The sequence below is a fragment of the Bos mutus genome, chromosome 9 (genome assembly GCF_027580195.1).
Source record: "Bos mutus isolate GX-2022 chromosome 9, NWIPB_WYAK_1.1, whole genome shotgun sequence".
Classification (NCBI taxonomy): domain Eukaryota; kingdom Metazoa; phylum Chordata; class Mammalia; order Artiodactyla; family Bovidae; genus Bos; species Bos mutus.
Genome location: NC_091625.1, coordinates 61893603 through 61914612, shown reverse-complemented (window position 1 = coordinate 61914612; position 21010 = coordinate 61893603). Strand labels below are relative to the sequence as shown.

Genomic DNA, 21010 nt, shown 5'->3' with positions numbered 1-21010 from the left:
ATCTGTAGCTGAACCTATGTTTCTCAGACTTCAGAGTTTCTGCCTTTGGACTTTATACTCTTTTCTAAGGATGAACAATAACTGGGATAAAGGCATTTTGCATTTTATAGTATATTCAAGTCTTCCAGCCTCTTACAAGCACCAATTAAGGCATTTTGCCAGCAGTAATTAAGACTACCTCCTACTAAATCACTCTTTCCTATCCCAGCCCATCTAGGTAAATCTGCCTACTGGCATGTCCTCAAGGATGAAAATGTTAGCATTTGGAAGAGCTATAATGATTTCTCAGTAAAGACAAAGAATCATGGACCTTATTTCAATAATGCAAAACATGCATGCCTATGATTTACTCTATATTAAGATCATCACATATGTGATCACAATTTCCCATTTTAATGTGACCAAGTACTTTCATGAAAACAAACTAGCTTGTTAAAATCAGAGGCAGGGCATGGCATGGTTATGAAATATAGAGTAATTTCTGTCCAATGTAAGCCAACTTTATAATTAAAGAATGCAGTTAAAAATATACATGGATTTTGTGCAGTTCAAGAATCTTAGTAATGTCAAAATACCACTGTGCTCAGGCTATTTTAACAGTTAATGGCACTGTGGCAATAAGACTGTTCTCTGCATTTTTGCTAATTCTTTCCTTTATTTCTACATTTGGATTATTACAGTAATTTCCACCTGATTATTTTTTTTGCAATGAGAGTGTTCTTTGAGAGTTCATTAGTAATATAGCTTAGGCTTTGTGGGGGATGCAGCTACCATTAATTTTGCTTTTGTTTGCTACTGGGAAAATCATAATTGCAAATTTTCAGCAAGATGCGTAGATGCACCTATTAAATAAGCAGTTGGTTTTTTATTACTATTATACTAAAAGAATGACTGAATGACATTTAAGGTGATTTTCTTAGAATTTTGCTTTTTTAAAAAATAAGCAACATACTCTAATTTAGGCTATCATGCCTTATGCATACATGTGCAGTTGCTCAGTCGTGTCCAACTCATTGTGACCCTATGGACTGCAGCCCACCAGGTCCCCTGTCCATGGCATTCTCCAGGCAAGAATACTGGAGTGGGTTGCCATTTCCTCTTCCAGGGGATTTTCTGGATCCAGGTATCGAACTTGTGTCTCCAGCATCTCCTGCATTGGCAGGTGGATTCTTTACTGCTGAGCCATCTGGAAAGTCCTTTATAATAACAATAATAAAAATACTTTAATACATTGAATCTTATTATTTTTAAAAATTTCAGTTTTTTAGAATAATATCACCTGTTCTTTTTTTCCATCTCTATGCACACCCACTTCTCTATCCACCATCTCCAAACTTATATATCAACCAGCAGCCTATAGTATCATCAAGAAATTTTCATGGGTTTAGCAGCATGGAATTTTTTTTAAAGTCTATTCAGAGTCCATATTTTTGCTTCTATAACCATTAAGGTATAAAATATCCATGTTCTGCTTAGGATGAGCATGGTGTAAGTCTTCAAAACAAGACTTAAAATAGTCTTTTCTGTATCAATATAATTTAATAACAGAGTATTTTAATCTTCATTGCCCCACTGAGGACCTTCTTTGTTTTAGAATGATACTTAAGTCATTTAGATATTTGTCACTGTTGATTCTGGAGTCAAAATCCTTGTAGCATCTTGCGGGGTGGGTAGGAAGGCACTATACAGTATTAGATTCCTGCATGATGTCATATCCAGGAAGGCAGAAAATCCTTTAAAAGCATCAGAAACACTGCTGCTCCCACTGTAGTTACAGACTGTATCACCCCACCAGGCTCCTTTTCTAGATTCTAAGTTTGTAAATGCTTTAAGGAAACAATGCCAAGTTCATCGTGTCTAGATTGATAGGCATTCAGGATATTAAATATAGGAGCTCTAGGCCAATTCTTCATCTGCTTGGCTAACCTCATAAAAGATCATTGTGAATGGTTCAAGAGAAGGAAGGTGCCAGTGGATATATTTGTTATGTTCCATTCATTTCTGGGAACAAGTCTGGTTTGTCTTAATTTGATCAAGAAAAATAACTTGCTCATGTATTTCTCTAAAGTTAGTAGGGAAAATTTTAACTGCATTATGTCTAAGGCACGTCCTTCATATACACGGCAGATCTCATGTGCCAACATTACAACTAGATGAATGATGTTTCTGTTACAGTCGAATGGGCAATTGAGTCTTTTCTCACTCTTGCCCAACCAGTTGAGCTTTGGAATTATTAAAGTAGTTTTGTTACTTATTGCATCATCTTCCACAGCAAAGCCAAAGACTGACTTAATTATCCTGATGATTCAGGCAAAAATACCAAATTCTTCTTCCTTGTGTTAATGTTCTCTTTCTCATATATTAATATAAAAGATAATTCCATTATGCTGGTAATGCTCGGTTGGTTCTGATAGCTTTAGCTTTTCTTGTACTTTGTAATATACAGCAGAAGTTATTAAATGCACCCTTTTCTCTGGCCTATTCTTACTAACAATATGAGTGTTAGATTTTTCATAAAAATATCAACTAATATGAACTAAATAGCATTAGGATATTTATAAGGCTATATTTCAGTTCAAATTTAACCTTTACATATGCCTACTTATTTAACTTTTGAAGTCTTATTAAAACATAAAGAATTTTAGGGCTCAAGAAATGATGCCTTTAAACAACATCAAATTAAGCACTCACTATTAGGTGACAACGCTAGAAGGAAAGCCTATCACAAAAGCAAATTAATGATACAAATGAACAGATTCCTTAGATTTGCTGACTTTTATAACCAATTCCATTAATCATTTAATTTTTCTCTGATATTGTGATGTTTCCTCCTACCAAGTGCCTTTGCATTTGTGGAGGGAGAGGTGCCTGGTGGTGGGGGAGGTATCTTTTCTATATAAGCTGTAAAGAGGATAATTGAAGCAGTCATCTCTTAAAATAGAATCTGCAGCTTTTTTATTTCATAGAAGCCATGGTCCATATACAAAATACTCCATAAGAGTGTCTTCATCTGGCTTATGAGATTTGATCAATAAAGGCCAAAAGCAATATGCAGAACCCAGCAGGCAGGTTATCTTTACAGGTCATTGTCAAGGATAGCAATAACTTAAAATGTGCAACATGTTATCCAATGGAGCAACACACCTTTCCATTTATTCATTCATCTTTCAATAACAGAAAAAGTATCTTGTCTTTGAATCCATGGACTAAAGAAGTCCAACTAAAAATCAAGTCTTGTTTTCCCAGGCTCAAATCTCAAAGTGATTAGGTGACTAGGGTAATTAAATGCACAACAGTGAAAATTCCAATTCCCAAATATTTTTCAATCAGAAACATTATGTGCCAGGCATCATGCTAAGGCTATGTACTATTTTTGTTTAATATCCACATAAATTAGGTGTTATTACAATTCCCATTCTACATATGAGAAAACTGAGGCTTAGAGAAGTGAAATGCTTTTGCCCAGGGTTTCCTACTAGAAAGGGTGGAGTTGGAACTTCAACCCAGGACTGCCTAAGTCAACACCTCTGCTCTCAACTTTGAGGTCCAGAAACCATTTAATAAGACATTCCTCTTTCCATTTCTAAGGAAAAGGAAAGAACTAACTTTGAGAAAGGAGGTAATAAATACAGTACTTAATAATTTTACAAAATGAACAACTAACATCAGAAAGAAAGATCTGCTGACAGTAAAAAAGTTGCCCACAGCACTTGCAAATCATCTTTATCCCATGGGTTTTAGGGACAAAGTATAACAATTAACTATATAAATCTCAGCCCTGGATTAGCACCTTATTTGCAGTGGCTGTTGGCAAGTAATAAATAAAATCTAACTTGTCTTTGCCATTATTAAAAAAAAAAAAAAACTTATACAGACCTTTTTTTCTTTCAGTAGTCAATTATAAGGACTGTGGACAGTAATGACAGTTTCCACAACACCTGCAAGGAATGGAGAGGGCACTTTCTTCATGTCTGAACGAGACATGATGGTTGTTAGTTGACAAAGGCTTGAAACATCCATTGCCCATACAGAGATATTCAGACTCAGTGGAAATCACTCCACTTTCCACTGGGAGCAGAGTGGTTTTCTTAGGCCCAGAGAGAGACTGCCTTTCTGTGGTCAAGTTCTTAAGATCTCGCCTGGAATCCAGGCAGAAGAAATCCTCAGAAGGTCTCCAAACAGGGAGAGCATGCGACTGACTCCTGGCACTCAAAGGCACAGGCACAGAGCTGTGTTATATGCAAGGTGGCAGATGGATATAAAGTTATAGGCCCTTTACATGCTTTGTGTAAAGTTTTATTGGGCATGTGCTCTGTGCTAAACACTGTGTGTGTGCGTGCTGAGTCACTTTAGTCGTGTCCAACTCTTTGCAACCCTATGAATTGAAGCCCGCCAGCCGTGCCTGTCCATGGGATTCTCCAGGCAAGAATACTGGAGGGGGTTGCCATGCCCTCCTCAGGGGATCTTCCCAACCCAGGGACTGAACCTGTATCTGTTAAAGTCTCCTGCCTTGGCCGGCGGGTTCTTTACCACTAGTGCCACCTAGGAATCCTACTGAACACTGCAGATATTATATATCCATGTATCACACCTAGATAATGGATGTGGGTCAAGGAAACAAGGGAAACAATTTTCCCTTCCAACAAACCCTTCAAATAAGGTCCATTCATCTGCTCTTCCCCTCCCACAGAAGACAGTAGTGAGTAGGATATGAATACATGTAACAGGCAGATGGTACTTCATCATCAAACAGTACTGACTGGGGTAAATCCCCTTCCTACATGTGCTCTGAAGTTTTCTTCCTGAAGAGATGATAGGCAATGCTGAATCATTCTATAGCAGTCTTTCTTGTGTCTAAACCCTTCAGATCATGAACACCTTGAGAGCAGAGTAAGGACTTGGAGTATATGGTCTTGAATATCCTCTGCCTGGCCCTGTGCCCTGCATTTAGTAAACAAGCATTTAGAATGCTTGTTTACTAAATCAATGTTGGCAATACAGCAGGACTATCCTAGCAGAATGACTTTTAACTGTGGCTAGTTTTCTTTGGCATAAAGTCCGTTGATCATTAGGGAAGTAAACCTGAGCCTTGGTCTTATACAAACATCCATCTGAAAAGAACTGCCCAGATGTAAAAGTTACATGGAAGACATCAACAACTATTTATCCCAGGATCTTTGATCTCAGTTTCAAACAGAAGTTATATTGATGGCGAGCAGAAGTTCTGGACAAAGGTCAGGTATTTACTTTTTATTCTGATCCTTGTTCAGCCTGGTGTATTATGAACCTCAATGTTTTGCCACATAAAAACAATGTATAAGGAGATTTTTTTGAGATGTGCAACTGTGAATGAATTCTAATTATACACTGTTGATAGACCTTTAAAGACAATATATAAAACTATGATTATAATGGACTTTCTCCTTTCCTCAAATGCATACTATTATGCACTGATTTTTCCCAAGTGGTTTCTCCATGTGCAAGTGTGTTTTCAAAACAACTTGTCAAGAGAAGTTATGTGAAAATTCAGCCACTAGATGGAGTGGCTTTTAAAAGCCCTCAGGAATCAATTTGTTACTCTGTTCAGTGGATATAGTTCTTGCTTTGGTTGAGCAACTTCTGCTACAACATTTTATGCGTTTTACAACTGAATTAATTTAAACATATATAAGAAAACATGTTAGAGACGGTTAAAATGGGTTATTACTATTGCCTACAAAAACAAAATTTCTAATTATTTTTCTGAGGCAAAAGGGCATTGAGAAAATTTAATATACTGATAAAAATTAATTGTAAGTATTTGGAATTCTGCCTCAAGAAAGTAATTAAGAATGAGTAAAGGAAAGTAGTTATACTGAAAACAAATGACATGTTTATGCCAAGAGATGCTAAAAGTAAGAAGGGAATATCTTGGGAGCCCAAAATCAATTCTAATAACAAACTCAACTCATTTCTATTTTATGAAACATTTGGCTTTCCAATTTTCAATTATGAAATCACCAACACAGGTCATAACTCTGTGATGAAAAAGAATGGAAAATTATTTTCTATTCTTACAGAAGCTAAAATGGAATATTTCACAAGAGAAGTTAGTATCTGTTCAAATACTCATACAAATCAAGGATACAGTAGCTTTCTAAATAACTCAATTTCCTTCCTATCATTTTCTTGCTGGAATAATTTTAAACATTTTTATTGTTAAGTTCAGGGTTCCATTTAAACGTGATTTTAAAAACTAGGTACTTACAGATCACCTACTTTAGTTGAAAATCACCTACTTTAATAACAAAAATTTCAGTGTGTATGAGCAATACTTGATATAAGCAGAAAAAAATATGCTTTCAAGATGCAAATTATAATGTACAAACAGAACTAGAAGAACTTGGTTTCAATAACGATATAAAAATATGTTTTGGAAATGTAACAAATTGTATGAAAGGTCAGAATTTTCATGCCATTGAAACCATGAAGTAGTTCTATTATACTTATTTAAGAACTTGATTTTGAATTAAGGTTTGTGTGATACAGCTATATGATTTTGAACAGAGTTGAGGAACTAAAAGCATTGAGAAAAATGACATGAAGATAAAGAACTGGGAAATAAGATAGTTGAGCACAGGCTGGACATCTCAGCATACATCTTGAAGAATAGTCTGATAAATCACATGTGGTCTGGAAGTGCACACCTAGTTAGTTTATAAGTTGTACATGCGAGCTCAGTCACTCAGTCATGTCTGACTCTTTGCTACGCTATGGACTGTAGCCCTCTAGGCTCCTCTGTCCATGGGATTTTTCTAAGCAAGAATACTGGAGTGGGTTGCCATTTCCTTGTCCAGGGTATCTTCCCGACCCAGGGTCTCCTTCATCTCCTACATGGGCAGGCAGATTCTTTACCACTGAGTAACCTGCGAAACAATTTTATAGGTCAGTGGCTCTGAAGGGATGCTCTTCAACCAGTAGCATCAGCATCACCTGGGAACTAGGGAGAAATGTAGTCGCAGGTCAAACAACAGACCTACAGAATCAAAAACTCTGTGTTTCTGAGTTGGGGCACTTTTGTGTCTTCACAAGGCCTCCAGGAGAGTCTAAGACAGTCTGAGGTTTTAGAACTACTGTTAAAGATGATGGAGACCTGTGAAAAAGATTAGATGAAGGAGGAAAACAGAACTAACCTTTCAGAAGTATCGAGGTTAGATAGGAAGAAAGAATATTCTATGAGTATAGGTTTTTCGATCATTGAAATGGATTGCGAAGGAAGCATAAAATAATATAAAATAACCTCCCACAGATCTTTAAAACCAAGCTTTTTCTATTTGATTGAAATAGAACAATGTAGTCTAGCCTGAAAATGAGGGAAAGGAGTGAAGAATCTCTCAAGGATTTTCAGTCTCCAAGCTTCTCTGCACTTTTTCAGGGAACTTATTTGCTAGATCTTTTGTCCAGCAAAGGAAAGTGGCTTCAAGACATAACACGTACTTATTCAGCTGCAGATATAAATTTAAAACTGCATACCATTTTTTCTTAATTCTATTTACTCTGTGATACATTATTTTATGGTTTGGGGGAAAAGAAGAGCAAACAGAAATATTTCCAGCTTAAAAAGAAAATAAGCTAGAGTGTTACTTTTATTTTTTCCTGTTCTTTTATGCTCAGTAATCGTTTATTTTTTCCTGTTCTTTTATGCTCAGTAATCGTTGAGTTCCTTCACAATGGTGTTGAAAGACGTGGTTAGCGGTCCTATCAAACTTCGCCTCAGTTCAGTTCAGTCGCTCAGTCGTGTCCAGCTGAACTGACGCAAAGTTTGAGAGGACCGCTAACCACGTCTTTCAACACCATTGTGAAGGAACTCAACGATTACTGAGCATAAAAGAACAGGAAAAAATAAAAGTAACACTCCAGCTTATTTTCTTTTTAAGCTGGAAATATTTCTGTTTGCCCTTCTTTCCCCCCAACCATAAAATAATGTATCACAGGAGATGAACCCAGAAAATGACAAACTAAAATGGAAATTTTGCAGCAGGCCCAACTAATGCAAATCTATTGCAAATTATCTTACAGAACTACCCCGGTAATTATGCAATTTTCACTGCTTATAGCTGGCAGAGATCTTTCAAAAATACCTACAAGTTATAAATACATGGAAATATATTCCCAAACACTTAAATATATGACTCTGGGCAGACTGTTTCCTCTATAATTATTTCATCAATAAAAATGGATCACAGATTACTCATAATTAGTTTCCTTAGTCGAGGACTAAAATCATTCAAAGATTTCCCCCTTTTCTGGTGTGTATGAACTTAGATCTAATTTTCAAAAGTAGTTGTATATTTTCTAAAGTCATATTCCCACATAGGCAAAAACACAGAATTCTTTGGGCAATCATTTGCTTACTTTGGTTATGAGTTAAGTTGTGTAACTTTTTCAAGTCTTTTTTTCATTTTTCTTCATGTGCATATCACTTGTTCCCCACAACTTGTACAAAAGCTAGAGAAAACATTTGGAAATTCTGGTAGCCATGCATTGAAATGAGCTGAAAATATGGTCTGTTTAAGAAGTAATGCTGGAATAAACCAAAATACACAGATCACAGTGGTATTAAAATAAACTTCCCTTACAAAGGAATAAATCAAGTTGATTTAAATATAACTGAGTTAGAAGTAAACAAGAGTGACAAAGGCATACCACCTATGATATTGGTTCACTTGCTATATTAAAAACACCTTTTTTTAGCCGCCTGACCAATAGAGTTAGTTAGCATTAGTCGCTCAGTTGTGTCTGACTCTTTGCGACCCCACAGACTCTAGCCCACCAGGCTCCTCTGTCCGTAGGACTCTCCAGGCAAGAACACTGGAGTGGGTTGCTATGCCCTCCTCCAGGGGATCTTTCTAACCCAAGGATCGAACCTGGGGGTCTCCTGCATTGCAGGCAGATTCTTTACTACCTGAGTCACCAGGGAAGACCAACAGAAATCAAGGTTATAAAATTTCCCATTCAAATGTCTATATGTGAAAGTGGAAATTTGGTTTTATTTTTTTAAGCATACTGGAATTTATCACCAATTTAAAGGTAAGACTCCTTTTAACTCAATTTACAGAACTCATACTGACTCCAATTATCTCCTCTAAATATATGCCCTAAAGAATGGATAAACAAATGATAAAGGAAAGAGGGGAACCCTCCCATGTCAACATAAACTTTGAAAAACATTCTTTCCTAATTACATTTTTTAAAATTATATTTAAATATACTACTGACATACACAGTTTGTGAAAGCATTTGCCAGTATATTCAACTCCCACAACAGATTGCCTGGCACGTCTTTGAAAAACGCTTCTGCTTTTCTTTAAAAAGCAATAGCATAGAATTTGCGAGTGGGAATAAAAAAATAGATATTACACTGCTGAATTTTGGAAACTATGCTGTACTTTATCTCCTGAAGTGAAGAAAACTTTTAATGCTATTCAGAGTTGATAATGATGGTAAGGAATCATGCCAAAGGTATCCAATTTCTTTTCAACGAATCCAAACTCTAAACAATTAAAAATCCAAATCAGAGTGGAAAAATAAGACATTAGATAATAAAATATCATACTCCTAGGGGAAAATTATTTTCCATCTGTGTTAGAAGAAAAAGGAACTTAAATCCTTTCATTCAAAAATGCAAAATTTACTTTGAGAGGCTTATTCGAAAGGACAGACTATAATGCAATAATAGCACTAGGGGGTAAAAAACAATGAGTCGGCCGAAAAACCAAAAACACTAATTTCCATCTGACCAGTCTCAACTCACATGTTCACTAACAAAATAAAACAAGCAAAGCAAAACTTTGAAAGCTTTCCTAAAGTGCAGGTGTGAACATTTCCCCAGCTGGGGCTAAAACGGAACTCATAGTATTTCAGTACAACTGCAATGACTCTGCCAGACCCATTTGCTCAGATTAGGGGAGTAAACAGTTCTTTCCTCAAAAACCCATATGAATGCAACTCTGAACCTCAGAATTCCATGCTCCCTAAATTATGAAATTAACCTGTCCTAGTGAAACTTTCAAATTAGAGGAGATTCCAAAGTTGTTCACCAATCATCTATATGAAAAGTACTTCAAATATATGGAAAGCAGCCATGAAAATTAGATCAAGAATATATTTGTCATCTCAACTGCCCTAGAAAAACTGTTACAATGAAATGTACTTCATTTTCCATGAGGCACCCTGTTCAGTAAAGAAATATAACCCAGGAGAGCTTTTTAGTAAATATTTTATGGTAAGAACTGGAGGTAATCACACTGATTGCTTGAGGCAACAACTTTGACCTCTGATCACTGGTATGTCATAGACATACCTATTATCCATGCAGGCCTGTTTGAGATAGAAGTTCATCTAACCTCAAATCATTTGAGGAGTACCAAGAGAAGCACTGGAAAACCACTAAAAGAGGCTTCCCCTTTTCTCCTCACAAATTTCCCAAAGTTTTAACTTACTTGTAATAGCATTATAATGTGTTTTATCCAAGAAATATAACTATATTAATATGCATCTTGTGACACAGTGATAATTTTGTATGTGTATGTGCGTGCTCAACTGTGTCCAACTCTTTGTGATCCTGTGGACTGTAGCCCACCAGGCTCCTCTGTCCATGGGATTCTCCAGGCAAGAATACTGCAGTGGGTTGCCATGCCCTCCTCCAGGGAATCTTCCCAACCCAGGGATGGAGCCCATGTCTCGTATGTCTCCTGCACTGGCAGGCAGGTTCTTTACCATAGTGTCACCTAAGAAGCCCATAATAACCTTGTGTATCTTCTCCGAACTTTCTTTCCAAGATTAATAAACAACCAGTGAAAACTGTGTTAAACACAACAGTCAATGTTTACGAGAAAACTATAACTGAATGTGGTTCTGCCCATCCTGGCATCTTCATAAGATTCTTAGAACATAGGAGACTGGAATAGGTTTCTACTCTCCTGGAAAATAAGAACAGTCTTGTTTTGATTCAAGGTGGGTACTTCCTTTGGCCTTGAGTTGTCCATGTCCATCTGCACAGTTCCCTTGAATTTGGACATTTCCCCAAATTCATAGAATTTATTTAAAATCTGAATCATATGTTCAAATATATCAAGGCAACATGTCTCAATTTTTAATTTAGTTGTGATTATACATCCAGGAAAAAATTTTGTTCATATACACATATAGAGGTATATTTATACATGCTGTCATCTTAAATTCTGCAATCTATAATTTGACATTACATATACTCTGGATAATATTTATTGTTTCTTTTAGTCCAGAAAATATTTGGGAGAAAACTAAGTTGATCTGCAATATGTTATGAGGTTAACCCAATCTAACCTAAGAATATAGATTAGTGGATAAATGGTTATAAAAACATTAAAGAGCAATTTAGTTACAAAATGCTGAACCTTCCAATCCCTCAAAAACAGGATTCATGTGGTTATACTGTAAAGTTAACATTATCATGAGAACAGGATTAGGAAAGAGCTGGAGACTCAGAGGGAAAACAGGAGGCTAAAATTTTACCAATGCAAAATATATCCAGTGGTTTTCATTTCCTCATTAACTTTTCCACCAGCCTTCATCCATGGAAAAAAAAAAACAAAAAACTCAGCAGAGTTTGCGGCCCCTCAAATATAGATATGCAATATAGAAACCTGGCCTTGGCATAGTTTTTCAAACAATGTTGGGTCCAGGTGATTTCAGAGTCAGAAGCAAAATTATAAATAATTTAAGCCCAAAGGCTGGCTTCACTCTAATTTGTTAGTTCAATTAGAAGATGATGAATACAAAAATAAAAGAGACAGACTTACACGGTGGTGACACAGCATCCCTTTTTGCAGGAATGAAAGCTCTCATCTATGTGCTTCACGCAACGGAGCTAACATCATTACCCCAAGAATAACAGGCAGCAAACTAACAGACAGGCTCCATCTTCCTAACCAAATTCAAGATGCTATAACCAAATCTTGTTTTACTCATCACGTGTTGTTAGGGATTTCCGAGTTTGATTTATTACTCTCTTTTGCAACATTCCTGGAGAGCTAATTATGGGAAATAATTCTTTGCCTTATTAGGCCAACTGTTTTCTGGGAAGAAACATTTGGTAAGCCCGGTGAACTAAAAACTGCTATGAGAAGTTCCATTTCCTAATAGTTTATTCTGATAAGCAGAGTATTCCCATTCTAATTCCACCTAATAGGCAAGACAACCTCGGAGCCTGTCTAAATTTTCTGGTGGTGAATATTAGTTCCGGGTTAAAGCAAAGAAGTATGTCACACAATTGTTTTGAAAGAGTTTTTCAGGCTTTGCCTTAGTAATTTAATAAGCTGACACTGCATACTAAACACATATCAGCACAACCACTGGGATTGCTGCTTTCTTGAGAAAAGAGGTAACCCGATTCAAGGAGTTTTCTTTTGGAAGAGGCTATGACAAGCCACAAATATAGTGGTTCTTCTGGAGAATTTCATTCCCAGCAGTTTCGTCTTGGTAACATTTAACAATTTCACTATTTTAACATTTTGAAATGCCAAAAAGAACACAGTGATCCTGCAGCTAGGCTTATTAGAGAAGAACAATCTCACAGGCGAGACAGGAGGCACGTGGTCCACTGGGAAAAGGGTAACAGAAAAAGACAGAAAACAGTGGATAACAAACAAAGCCAAGCACTACTCCAATGTAAGATGGGACTTTTTTTCACCGGAAGGTGAATCTTCTCTCTCCAAAGTGAATAATGTCATTTACAGCTTCTTTTAAGGGACAGGGCATAACATTCTTTTTAATATGCATGTATACTGATGCTGTCTATTAAAAGAGGAGATATGAATATAATGTGCCTTTTAACCATGAGTATGAAAGCATAGTAATTTTCTTTCTGAAAGGTCAGAACCAAGCATTATCCCACTGTGGCATTATTTTACCCCAGAGAGGCTTAGGAACACAAGGAACACCAACACTTTCCCGGTCAAACACTTGATACCTACCTGAGCCAAGACTGCTCCTTGCCTGGAGTAGGAGACATCTTTAGAATAAAAAGAGTTCGTTTACAGTAAGTTCTCTTGATAACCTAAAATAGTTTTTAAAAACCGTATCCAAGTGTCTTGCCTAACTGTGGTAACTGTTATTGCTCCTACAGTAACTGCCTGCAGTATTCAATGTTTAAAATTCTGGAGATGCATGGATGCTATTCATGTATAGGTAATCAGAAAATAATCTGTGTCACTTAAGAAACTATGCACAGCCTTTCTGAGAACATTGCTCCTAAATGAGTTAGAGAACATAGGAGGGCAAGGAGTACCAGGGAAAAAAGGACAGAGAAAAAAATCAATCAGTGTATCTTCTCCTGCAAACTGTCAGCAGGGTGGGATTAGAAAAACAACACTTTAAATCAGATAAAGTCCTATGGGAACCTTAAAGGTTGGTTACTCTGAGCTTCTCAGGATTCTGCAAAATAGATTGATGGCAGTGGTCACCCATTGATACTCAGTGTCCACTGAGTTTCCCCAGAGAAATTGCATTTCCCTCATTGTTCAAAAGATATTAACTTGGTAATAAAAATGAGAAGAAGTTATGGAACCCACTGAGATATATTTCAACACCTTTAAAACCAGTAGATCTGTTCTAATCTCTTATTGGATTAAATGCCTGAGGATGCTAATACGTGAAGAAAGCAACAAAGGCAAGAGCAGCACTTATCTGAAGGAAAATAAAAAAGACGCGAGACAAAATAACGAATAGGTGACTCAATTTTTTCTCATCTGTTCAACTGAAAACTAAAATCAGAAATATGCATGATGCTTTTAAACTTTCAAATGACCAAATGACAGTTTCTCACGTCTGTCACAGCAAACACATTCTCATTCACAGGAGCTGATCATTTGTGATTGTGAGCCTTGGCAAGAAATGTCTTTTAAACAGACAACATCAACTTTTTTTCATCTAATGGCTACTTCTGAATTCAATGGTTCCATCACCATTCAAATTTAATTATCAGTTAAATGCTAATTTCTTTTTCCTCAAAGAAAAGTGGTTCCTGTAGCTATATTTTTATATGTAAAAGTTTATTACTTGATATACATTTCTTTATATGACATTTAATAATCTGACTTTGGACAGCTTCTAGGTTTGGTGCAGAGATCGATGTATTTCTTCAGGAAGACTCAGCTGCTGATAGGGTTTAGAGACATTAAGCACCAACTCAAGCACCCGTTTTTCAAACATGCACAATTACACATTTTCCACAAACAGACATCAGTGCATACAGACAGCCAGGTGCTCACACATTCAATAACTAGTAAATGGTAGAAACCTCCAGAAGTAGCACAGACCACAGTTAACAGGCTAGGGCTCTACGGCTTAGTAAACACCAGTGCACAATTCGCTCACACGGAATCAGAACTCCACGAAGGACACTTGGGAACCACACTGGTCAGCACCCGAGGGGGCGGGAGGCGGAAGAAGTATTTACAAATGCAACTCTACCAGGTCTTACCCTTCGCATCCCCCGGTCCTCGCGGGAGAAGCTCCCTCGCCACCTCTCGCCCAGCGCAGGGGCTGCTTCTCTGCTTGAACGAAACGTCCCCCCACCTGACTCTACGGAGAGCTCTGCCGGGAACCGAGGCGCCCCGCCCGGGCCGGGGGAAGGCACTGGCGCCGCGGGAGCCGAGAAAGAGGCGGAGGCGGAAAAGAAGTGGAGAAGGAAGGGGTGGCAGAGGGAGTAGCGAGAGGGAGGCGGCGCCGGCGCGGGGATGCGGGCGAGGAGGGGTGGGGTGGAGCGGGGTGTGCCTCCGTCGGTCGGTCAGGAAGTCAGTCGGTCCGCTCAGCCCGTGCGCCGGCGTCCCCTGCCTCCAGCGCCAGCCCGCGACGGTGATCGGGACTGGCGCCCCCTGCGCTCGCGAGCCTCGCCCCTTGCCGGGGCTCCTCGCTGGGTCCTCCCGCTCGCCCCGCCTGGCCCGGCGTGGGGCCGCCCGTTTCCGCCAGCCCCGGAGCCCGTCGCCTCGCCCGGCGCGCGCGGTCCCCGACTCTCCCTGCGCTCGCGCTCTGGCTCCCTCTCGCTCCGGTCCCATTTATGAAGCGCGGTCCCATCACGTGTTAATGAGCCTTTGTCCTGCCCTGGCAGCGGCGGCGGCACAGACCCCGCCGAGGGAACTGCGCGGGGAGGGACCGGCGCGCGGCGCCCGCGGCTCCAAACTTTGCTGGCGCGAGGGGACCCGCCGCTGGCGCCGGCCCCGGGGCCAGAGGGGACGAGCCTCTCTGGCCCGCGTCACCTACTTCTCTTCCTCCTCCTCTGCCGCCGCCGCGGTCCCCGGGGGCCCCACTGCCATGACCTGGCTCTCCTTCCAGACACTCTCACACTCTGGCCGAGCCAAGAAAGGGCTCGTGCCTGCACCGTCCCCGACCTCGAGGCCATGAATCACGCGCGCCCAGCCAGCGCGCAGCGACAACACCTTGCGCGGGGGTCACGTCTGGGCCAGCGGGCTGAGCCGGAAGGGAAGGGGGAGAGGAGAGGGGAGACTAGGCGGCGGCGAGCCCCACCCAGACCCCCCCAGTTCCGGGCCGCTTCCGCGGCAGGCGGCCACTAGCCAGGCCCGGGGTCAGGCGAAGCCCGGGGACCGCGCCGCGCAGCCCCCGAGTCCCCGTGCTACCTGGCAGAGGCCACGCGGCCACCTGTCCTCCGCCCTCGGGCGCCGCCTGGTTCCGCGCCGGGCGCCTCCTGCAGCCTCCGCCTTCCCCGCCCGGCGCGGACCACTCGGGCGCGCCCCACCCGCCCGGCCCTGGCTGCAAACATTTGGGCTCCGTAGGCGGCTGGCTCTGCGCCTTCCTGCCCGGCGCGCCCCCTCCCCAGCCGGGGTTGGGGGGACCCCGCGCCTCGCACCTTCTCGCAGGAAGAGGACGCCCCCTTCCAACGCCGGGCGGGGGGCGCCCGGGGCTCGCGGGCAACCGCGGCAGGCGCCTGGGGATCCGTGGTGCACCCGGCTGCCGCGGCAGGAATTAGGGGACATGCTCGTTAATTGGTTCCACTATCAGCCGCTGTCTGCCTCCCGTGTGCACGGATCAAACCTTAATTGGTCTTTACATTTATCATGGTGAATTGCGAACCTACAAACAAGCCCCAGCCGCTGTTTCAGCAGAAAAGGCCCTCCCCCTTTCCCCAGGGCCGGGCAGGGCTGTAGCGGCGGCGATCCCGGTTATTTAGACATCTTTATCTCTCTGGAGTTGGGTCGGGGGAGGACTGCCTGGTTTCCACCTGATGCAGCCAGGTCCTCCGGCCCCAACAGCCCCGCGGAAAAGGCTTGGTTCGGTTCCTTCCCAAGCTCTCCTCTCCTGACAGCCTCAGCGTTCGTTTTATGACACCCCGCTAGGATCCAGCAGTTTCTGCCCAGTCCTCATACTGCAGGCGCTCTGGTTCCGATCTCTAGTCTCGCCTTGCCCAAGCCCAGAGCTCAACAATCCGAACAGATTTGGGCCCCATATTTGGACTACGTGATGAGAATCCGGAAAAGCGAGCCTCTCATGGAAAGGAGGAGAATTGGTGCGGAGGAAACCCATGGATGGTGGGTTCAGAGTCCTGGATAAGGGGAGGTTGTTGAGTGCCTTTTGGACATCTCAATCCAAATCACAGAAAATACGCAGGGCTCCACTGAAGTCTTTGAAGATCCCCTAAATTGCTTTAGGCTAGAAAAAGTATTTCCTATTTCCCTATCAGGGAAATGGACATTTGCAATAGAGTACACAGCGGAAATGTTTACTTTCTGCTAGGTAGGTAGACGGAATAAGTTATAAACAAAGATCTGATGGACCGGTCAATCGATGGCGAGTGGGTAGATGCGGGATTAAATCTGATGCCTGAGGCAGACTCTGCTTCCGTCTGAAAAAGCCCTCTTCAACCACTTGCGACGGGAAGACAGCTCTACCTAGAGATTTAAAGGGGGGCGGCGGGGGGGCATTTGTTCCTTTCTTTCTTTTCTTTTTGGGGTCATGGTTGTTTATTTTACTTTTACCTTACACCCTTGTCAGGAGGATATATTTGCAAAGTTTTGCCCCCTTGTGACCTTACAGACTTTAATGTCCCAAGTGACCTGGCGATTTGATAAGAACTAGTTTGCCACTTCCTGGTAGTGTAGGTTCAGAGGTTTGCTAGTAGGATCTAGACAGCTCTTCTGATGATGATGAGGTCGTCTTTCGGATGACAAGAAAGGCTAGGGAGTTAGGCTTCTGGAGGGCTCTTAGGCAACAGGGGTTTGTTTCACATGGGAGCTGCCACCTTTCTCTGGAGCATGATGACCTATGCTCTTGGGGTGGCCGAGGTGTTTAGTATCCTTTGGAAATATGACACTGACACTTGCTGGGGTAGCCCTTATAAGACATTCTCCCAATTACCAGTTTGCCCCTTGGTGGTCAACCTCAAAAATTTAAGGGTGGAAACCATTTATAACCTAGGGAAGGAATTCCATGGAAATCTTATATCTCAACTCAGCCACACCAACTTTTGCTTTCTCCTAAAGAAGAGCAATCTAATTACTTTAATTATCTCTAAGTCATCCTATAGCTCTTTTGATTGATGGTGGATCTCTTCACTGAATTCTGAAATTCCAAGCAGCAACCGAGGATCCAAAATGACCTGAAATCTATTTGTTGAGTGACTGGCCAAAGTGACCTGTAGACAGTCACTCATTAAGAATCTAATCAAGTAGTGACTCCAGCAGCTATAACTGTTTAGCATGTTATTCTGTTGTTGTTCAAGATGAGGCCTCGGGAGGTCGGGGAGAGAAGGCTGGAGCCTGACAGCTGGTGAATTGTACTCACTTTCCATTTAGAGCTCAAGGATAATGCTCAATAATGGAGTCAAAATTTGACTTGTGACCTGGCATTTTATCACCACGAGTGAACGCTTCGTTGGAACTGAGAGAGTTATTATGTTGTTTAGAAAATGCCATTCTTGTAGGCATGCTTGTCTATCTTTAAAATTTAAAATCTGTCTTCAGCTCATCAGGGTGGTAGACTGTCAGTCAAAGAATGGCTATACTTTTCCCTTGAAGCTGGAAGATGGGCAGACGGCTGATAGTGTGAAAGCAAGATGCTCCTCTGTGCCTCCAAGTTCACGTTTGGCAAGGATCACCTTTATATGGGAGGAAATGATTTGGTTTTCACATGTGGTTGGCCAGCCACTGCCCTCATAAGAGAGTCAGCAAGAATGGCAAATACAAGCTGTCAGCATCCCTTTTAGGAAGACTATGTTGAAGGCACACATACATTTAACCTAAGACATTGGATGATCCTTGGTTATCACAAACCTACATTGAATTTGAACCTATGTCCTTCTGGGGAAAGACACAGAGTGCCCCTTAGTGGGTTTCACTAGTCCTTGCATTGCTACATACGAGGCTGTCTGGTTTTTTAGTTCTTTATCCTTTTAAAATTAGAACAGGGCTATGATGAGCCAATTTACTGCCGTGCTGTGTAATTTAGGTTATTCACTCAGTGAAATGTAGAGGATGAGAGAACAGTGAAGACTGCATATTTCAACTTCAAAGAAAGATAGATCTCAATTTATTTCTGCCAAAGTATTGATAGTTATATTGGACATAGAACATTAGAGAAGCGTGTTCTGCCTCCCTAAGATAGACGCTGATCCAAAAGGAGCCGTAATTCACAGTTTCTTTTTATACTTGTTTTGGTTGGTGGTACCTCTCTCCCATTCCCCAAAGGAGTGATCTGTTGGGAATGATGAGTAATGGTTTACCAGTTTGGGAACTGGAAGCAGAAACATCACTTTCTTTTAGAGTTTTGAGAGTTCTATCTGAGTTCGGGTTTCACGTATTTGTTTTGTTTGTTTGGCCCTTTTTTTTTTTTTTGGTATTTTCAGTGTGTTGCTCACACCACAGGGCTGGAACGCTCTCAGATTAAAGACATTTTCAGAATGATGTTATGACGACACAATTCATTCTCATTTGGAGCATTGCTTTAGAGTTCGACAGTTATTATTGGGTCTCCTTTGAAGCATTAAAGCAGGATGTTTTTCAGCGGCTTTGCCTTGTGAGATGGGAATTTATTCTTTATTCCCAATCTAAAAGGTGATTGACAGCAAGCCTGCAGACTGGGTTGAAGCTCTGTCATCCCAAGCTTGAGTTCTGAAATGTTTGTTCAGGAGATGCTCGATCAGTGATGCAAGCAACCTAAAGACCCTCCCGCACCACTTCTGCATGTTTCTCAAGAGCTACCAGCTGGTGATGGGGAATGACATTGTATCTCACTCCACCATTAGAAATTAAACTTCATGAAATCTGTTGTAGATGGAGAAGCTGGTTGCTAGGGTAGGAAATGAATGGGGTGAGGAAGGAAAGATGATGGGCTTCTCTGACCTTGGGGGACACTGCCTTATGTTAGGCACAAAGAAAATCACTGCCACCTCTCAGTGATCTTTCCATATAACAAAACACATTCTCATTAGGGCTTTTTTTATTTTCACCTTCTCACCTTCTTTCATTAAACCCCACTTTTAAATATCCCAGCTGAGCAGCAGCAAGGAAGGCTGAGAAATGACAGGAAGGCATTTTTCCTTTGTTCATATGTTTTGTTTTGTTTTTCATCACCAAGCAGAGGATCAGTAATGAGGAGATGGATCATCCTTTCATTTCAAATCATATGAGGAGTATGTTCTAACATATAATAAATAAGCACATGGTGCAAATAAGGGAAGTGAGAAAACAGGTTAATAAGGCTTTTGAACCCCCTTGATTGGCAAAATAGTCATCAAAACTCTATAATTTAAAAGGCTGCAAATATTATATGTCTAAATATTTCCTTTAAAACAATAGTTCAGGCAGCAGTATTATCACAACAAAATATGGCAAATAATAGAAAAATAGTGCTAAATAATACGTATGTCTTAAATAGTCATCTGGCCTGCCTTCTAAGTAAACCCTTTTCCCAGTATTCTTCATGGTTCTTTCAACTTCAGGTGGGAACATAGAATTGACCATCTATCTTGGATTATGAAAGTTAGGAGAAATAATGAACATAAAACTCCCAACCTGGTGCCTGAAACTGAGGCTCTCAATAAACTGTCTTGCTTTCTGTCATCACTACTGTTGCATTGTAGTTGAATTTGTATTCACTGTCTGGAGAGGACTGCAGGATGGCTGGAGGCGTTGAATTCTCAAACCAGAGGGCAGGCAGGCAGCTGATTCATAAGCAAAGTGCTCACATTTGGTGGGTTTCTTCAGGCTCAGCTGTGACTTCTTTGCTGTCGCTCCCATTCTAAACAGATGCTGTAGATTATCTGCCTTACACGGTAGTCTGGATATACTGATTCCCATAGAAGTCCCCATTAGCCATTGCCTGCAGTTCACTAGCTTTTCCTTGAAATGCAGCTGCTAGTAAAAATGAGAATTGGCGAAAGCCAATGGGGTGTATGATTAGTCTGTGGATTCGTTTTCTGTTGAATCTAAAACATGTTAAAGAAACAGTAACAGCTCAGACTTTATTGTTTCAACAGTATTGAAGAATTGAAAGGATCTTATTGTTTTCTAATTTTAGTTTAAAGAACTATTGATTTAGACAGGATGTAGATGAATTCTGAGAATAGAACATCTTAAGGATATAGATTTGAATCCCTAGTTATGGCATCAATGACCCAGGCTATCACTTACCCTTCTAGACCTCACTTTTCTGTTCTATGGGATGGGAGTACCACTAACCTGCCTTAATTTTTTTAAACTATTGTTGAAAATGGTTAATAAGACAATAAAGGTGGGAACAAAATGGAAAAAGCTTTAGGTAAAATTCAACGAAAGATTTTATTACCCTTAGTACTTTATCTGTTGTCATGGTCCACTGATTTCTTAGCTTTATAAAATTATGTAGAATATTTTAGTTATTCTGCTCATGTCAATAGACAGTAATAAATAATGAATCTTAACGCTCCAAAGACAATGATTTTGTATTTAAAGCCCAGAGAAGAGGATGTAGGGTGCTAATAACCAAGTTGAAGACTCTT

At 40.7% G+C, this 21010-nt stretch overlaps 1 protein-coding gene across 2 annotated transcripts in view; it reads right to left on the bottom strand.

The window, feature by feature from the left end:
* CNR1 (cannabinoid receptor 1) overlaps positions 1-15425 on the bottom strand; it is a 31272-nt gene extending 15847 nt beyond the window's left edge. Inside the window, exon 1 of one of the 2 annotated variants that reach the window (XM_070376612.1) lies at positions 15283-15425. The gene's annotated coding sequence lies outside the window, so the exon portion shown is untranslated. Of the gene's footprint in view, positions 1-14503; positions 15189-15282 lie in introns of those variants that run through there. The other variant, XM_005889296.2, reaches the window with a different exon arrangement.
* Between the last annotated feature and the right edge of the window lie 5585 nt (positions 15426-21010).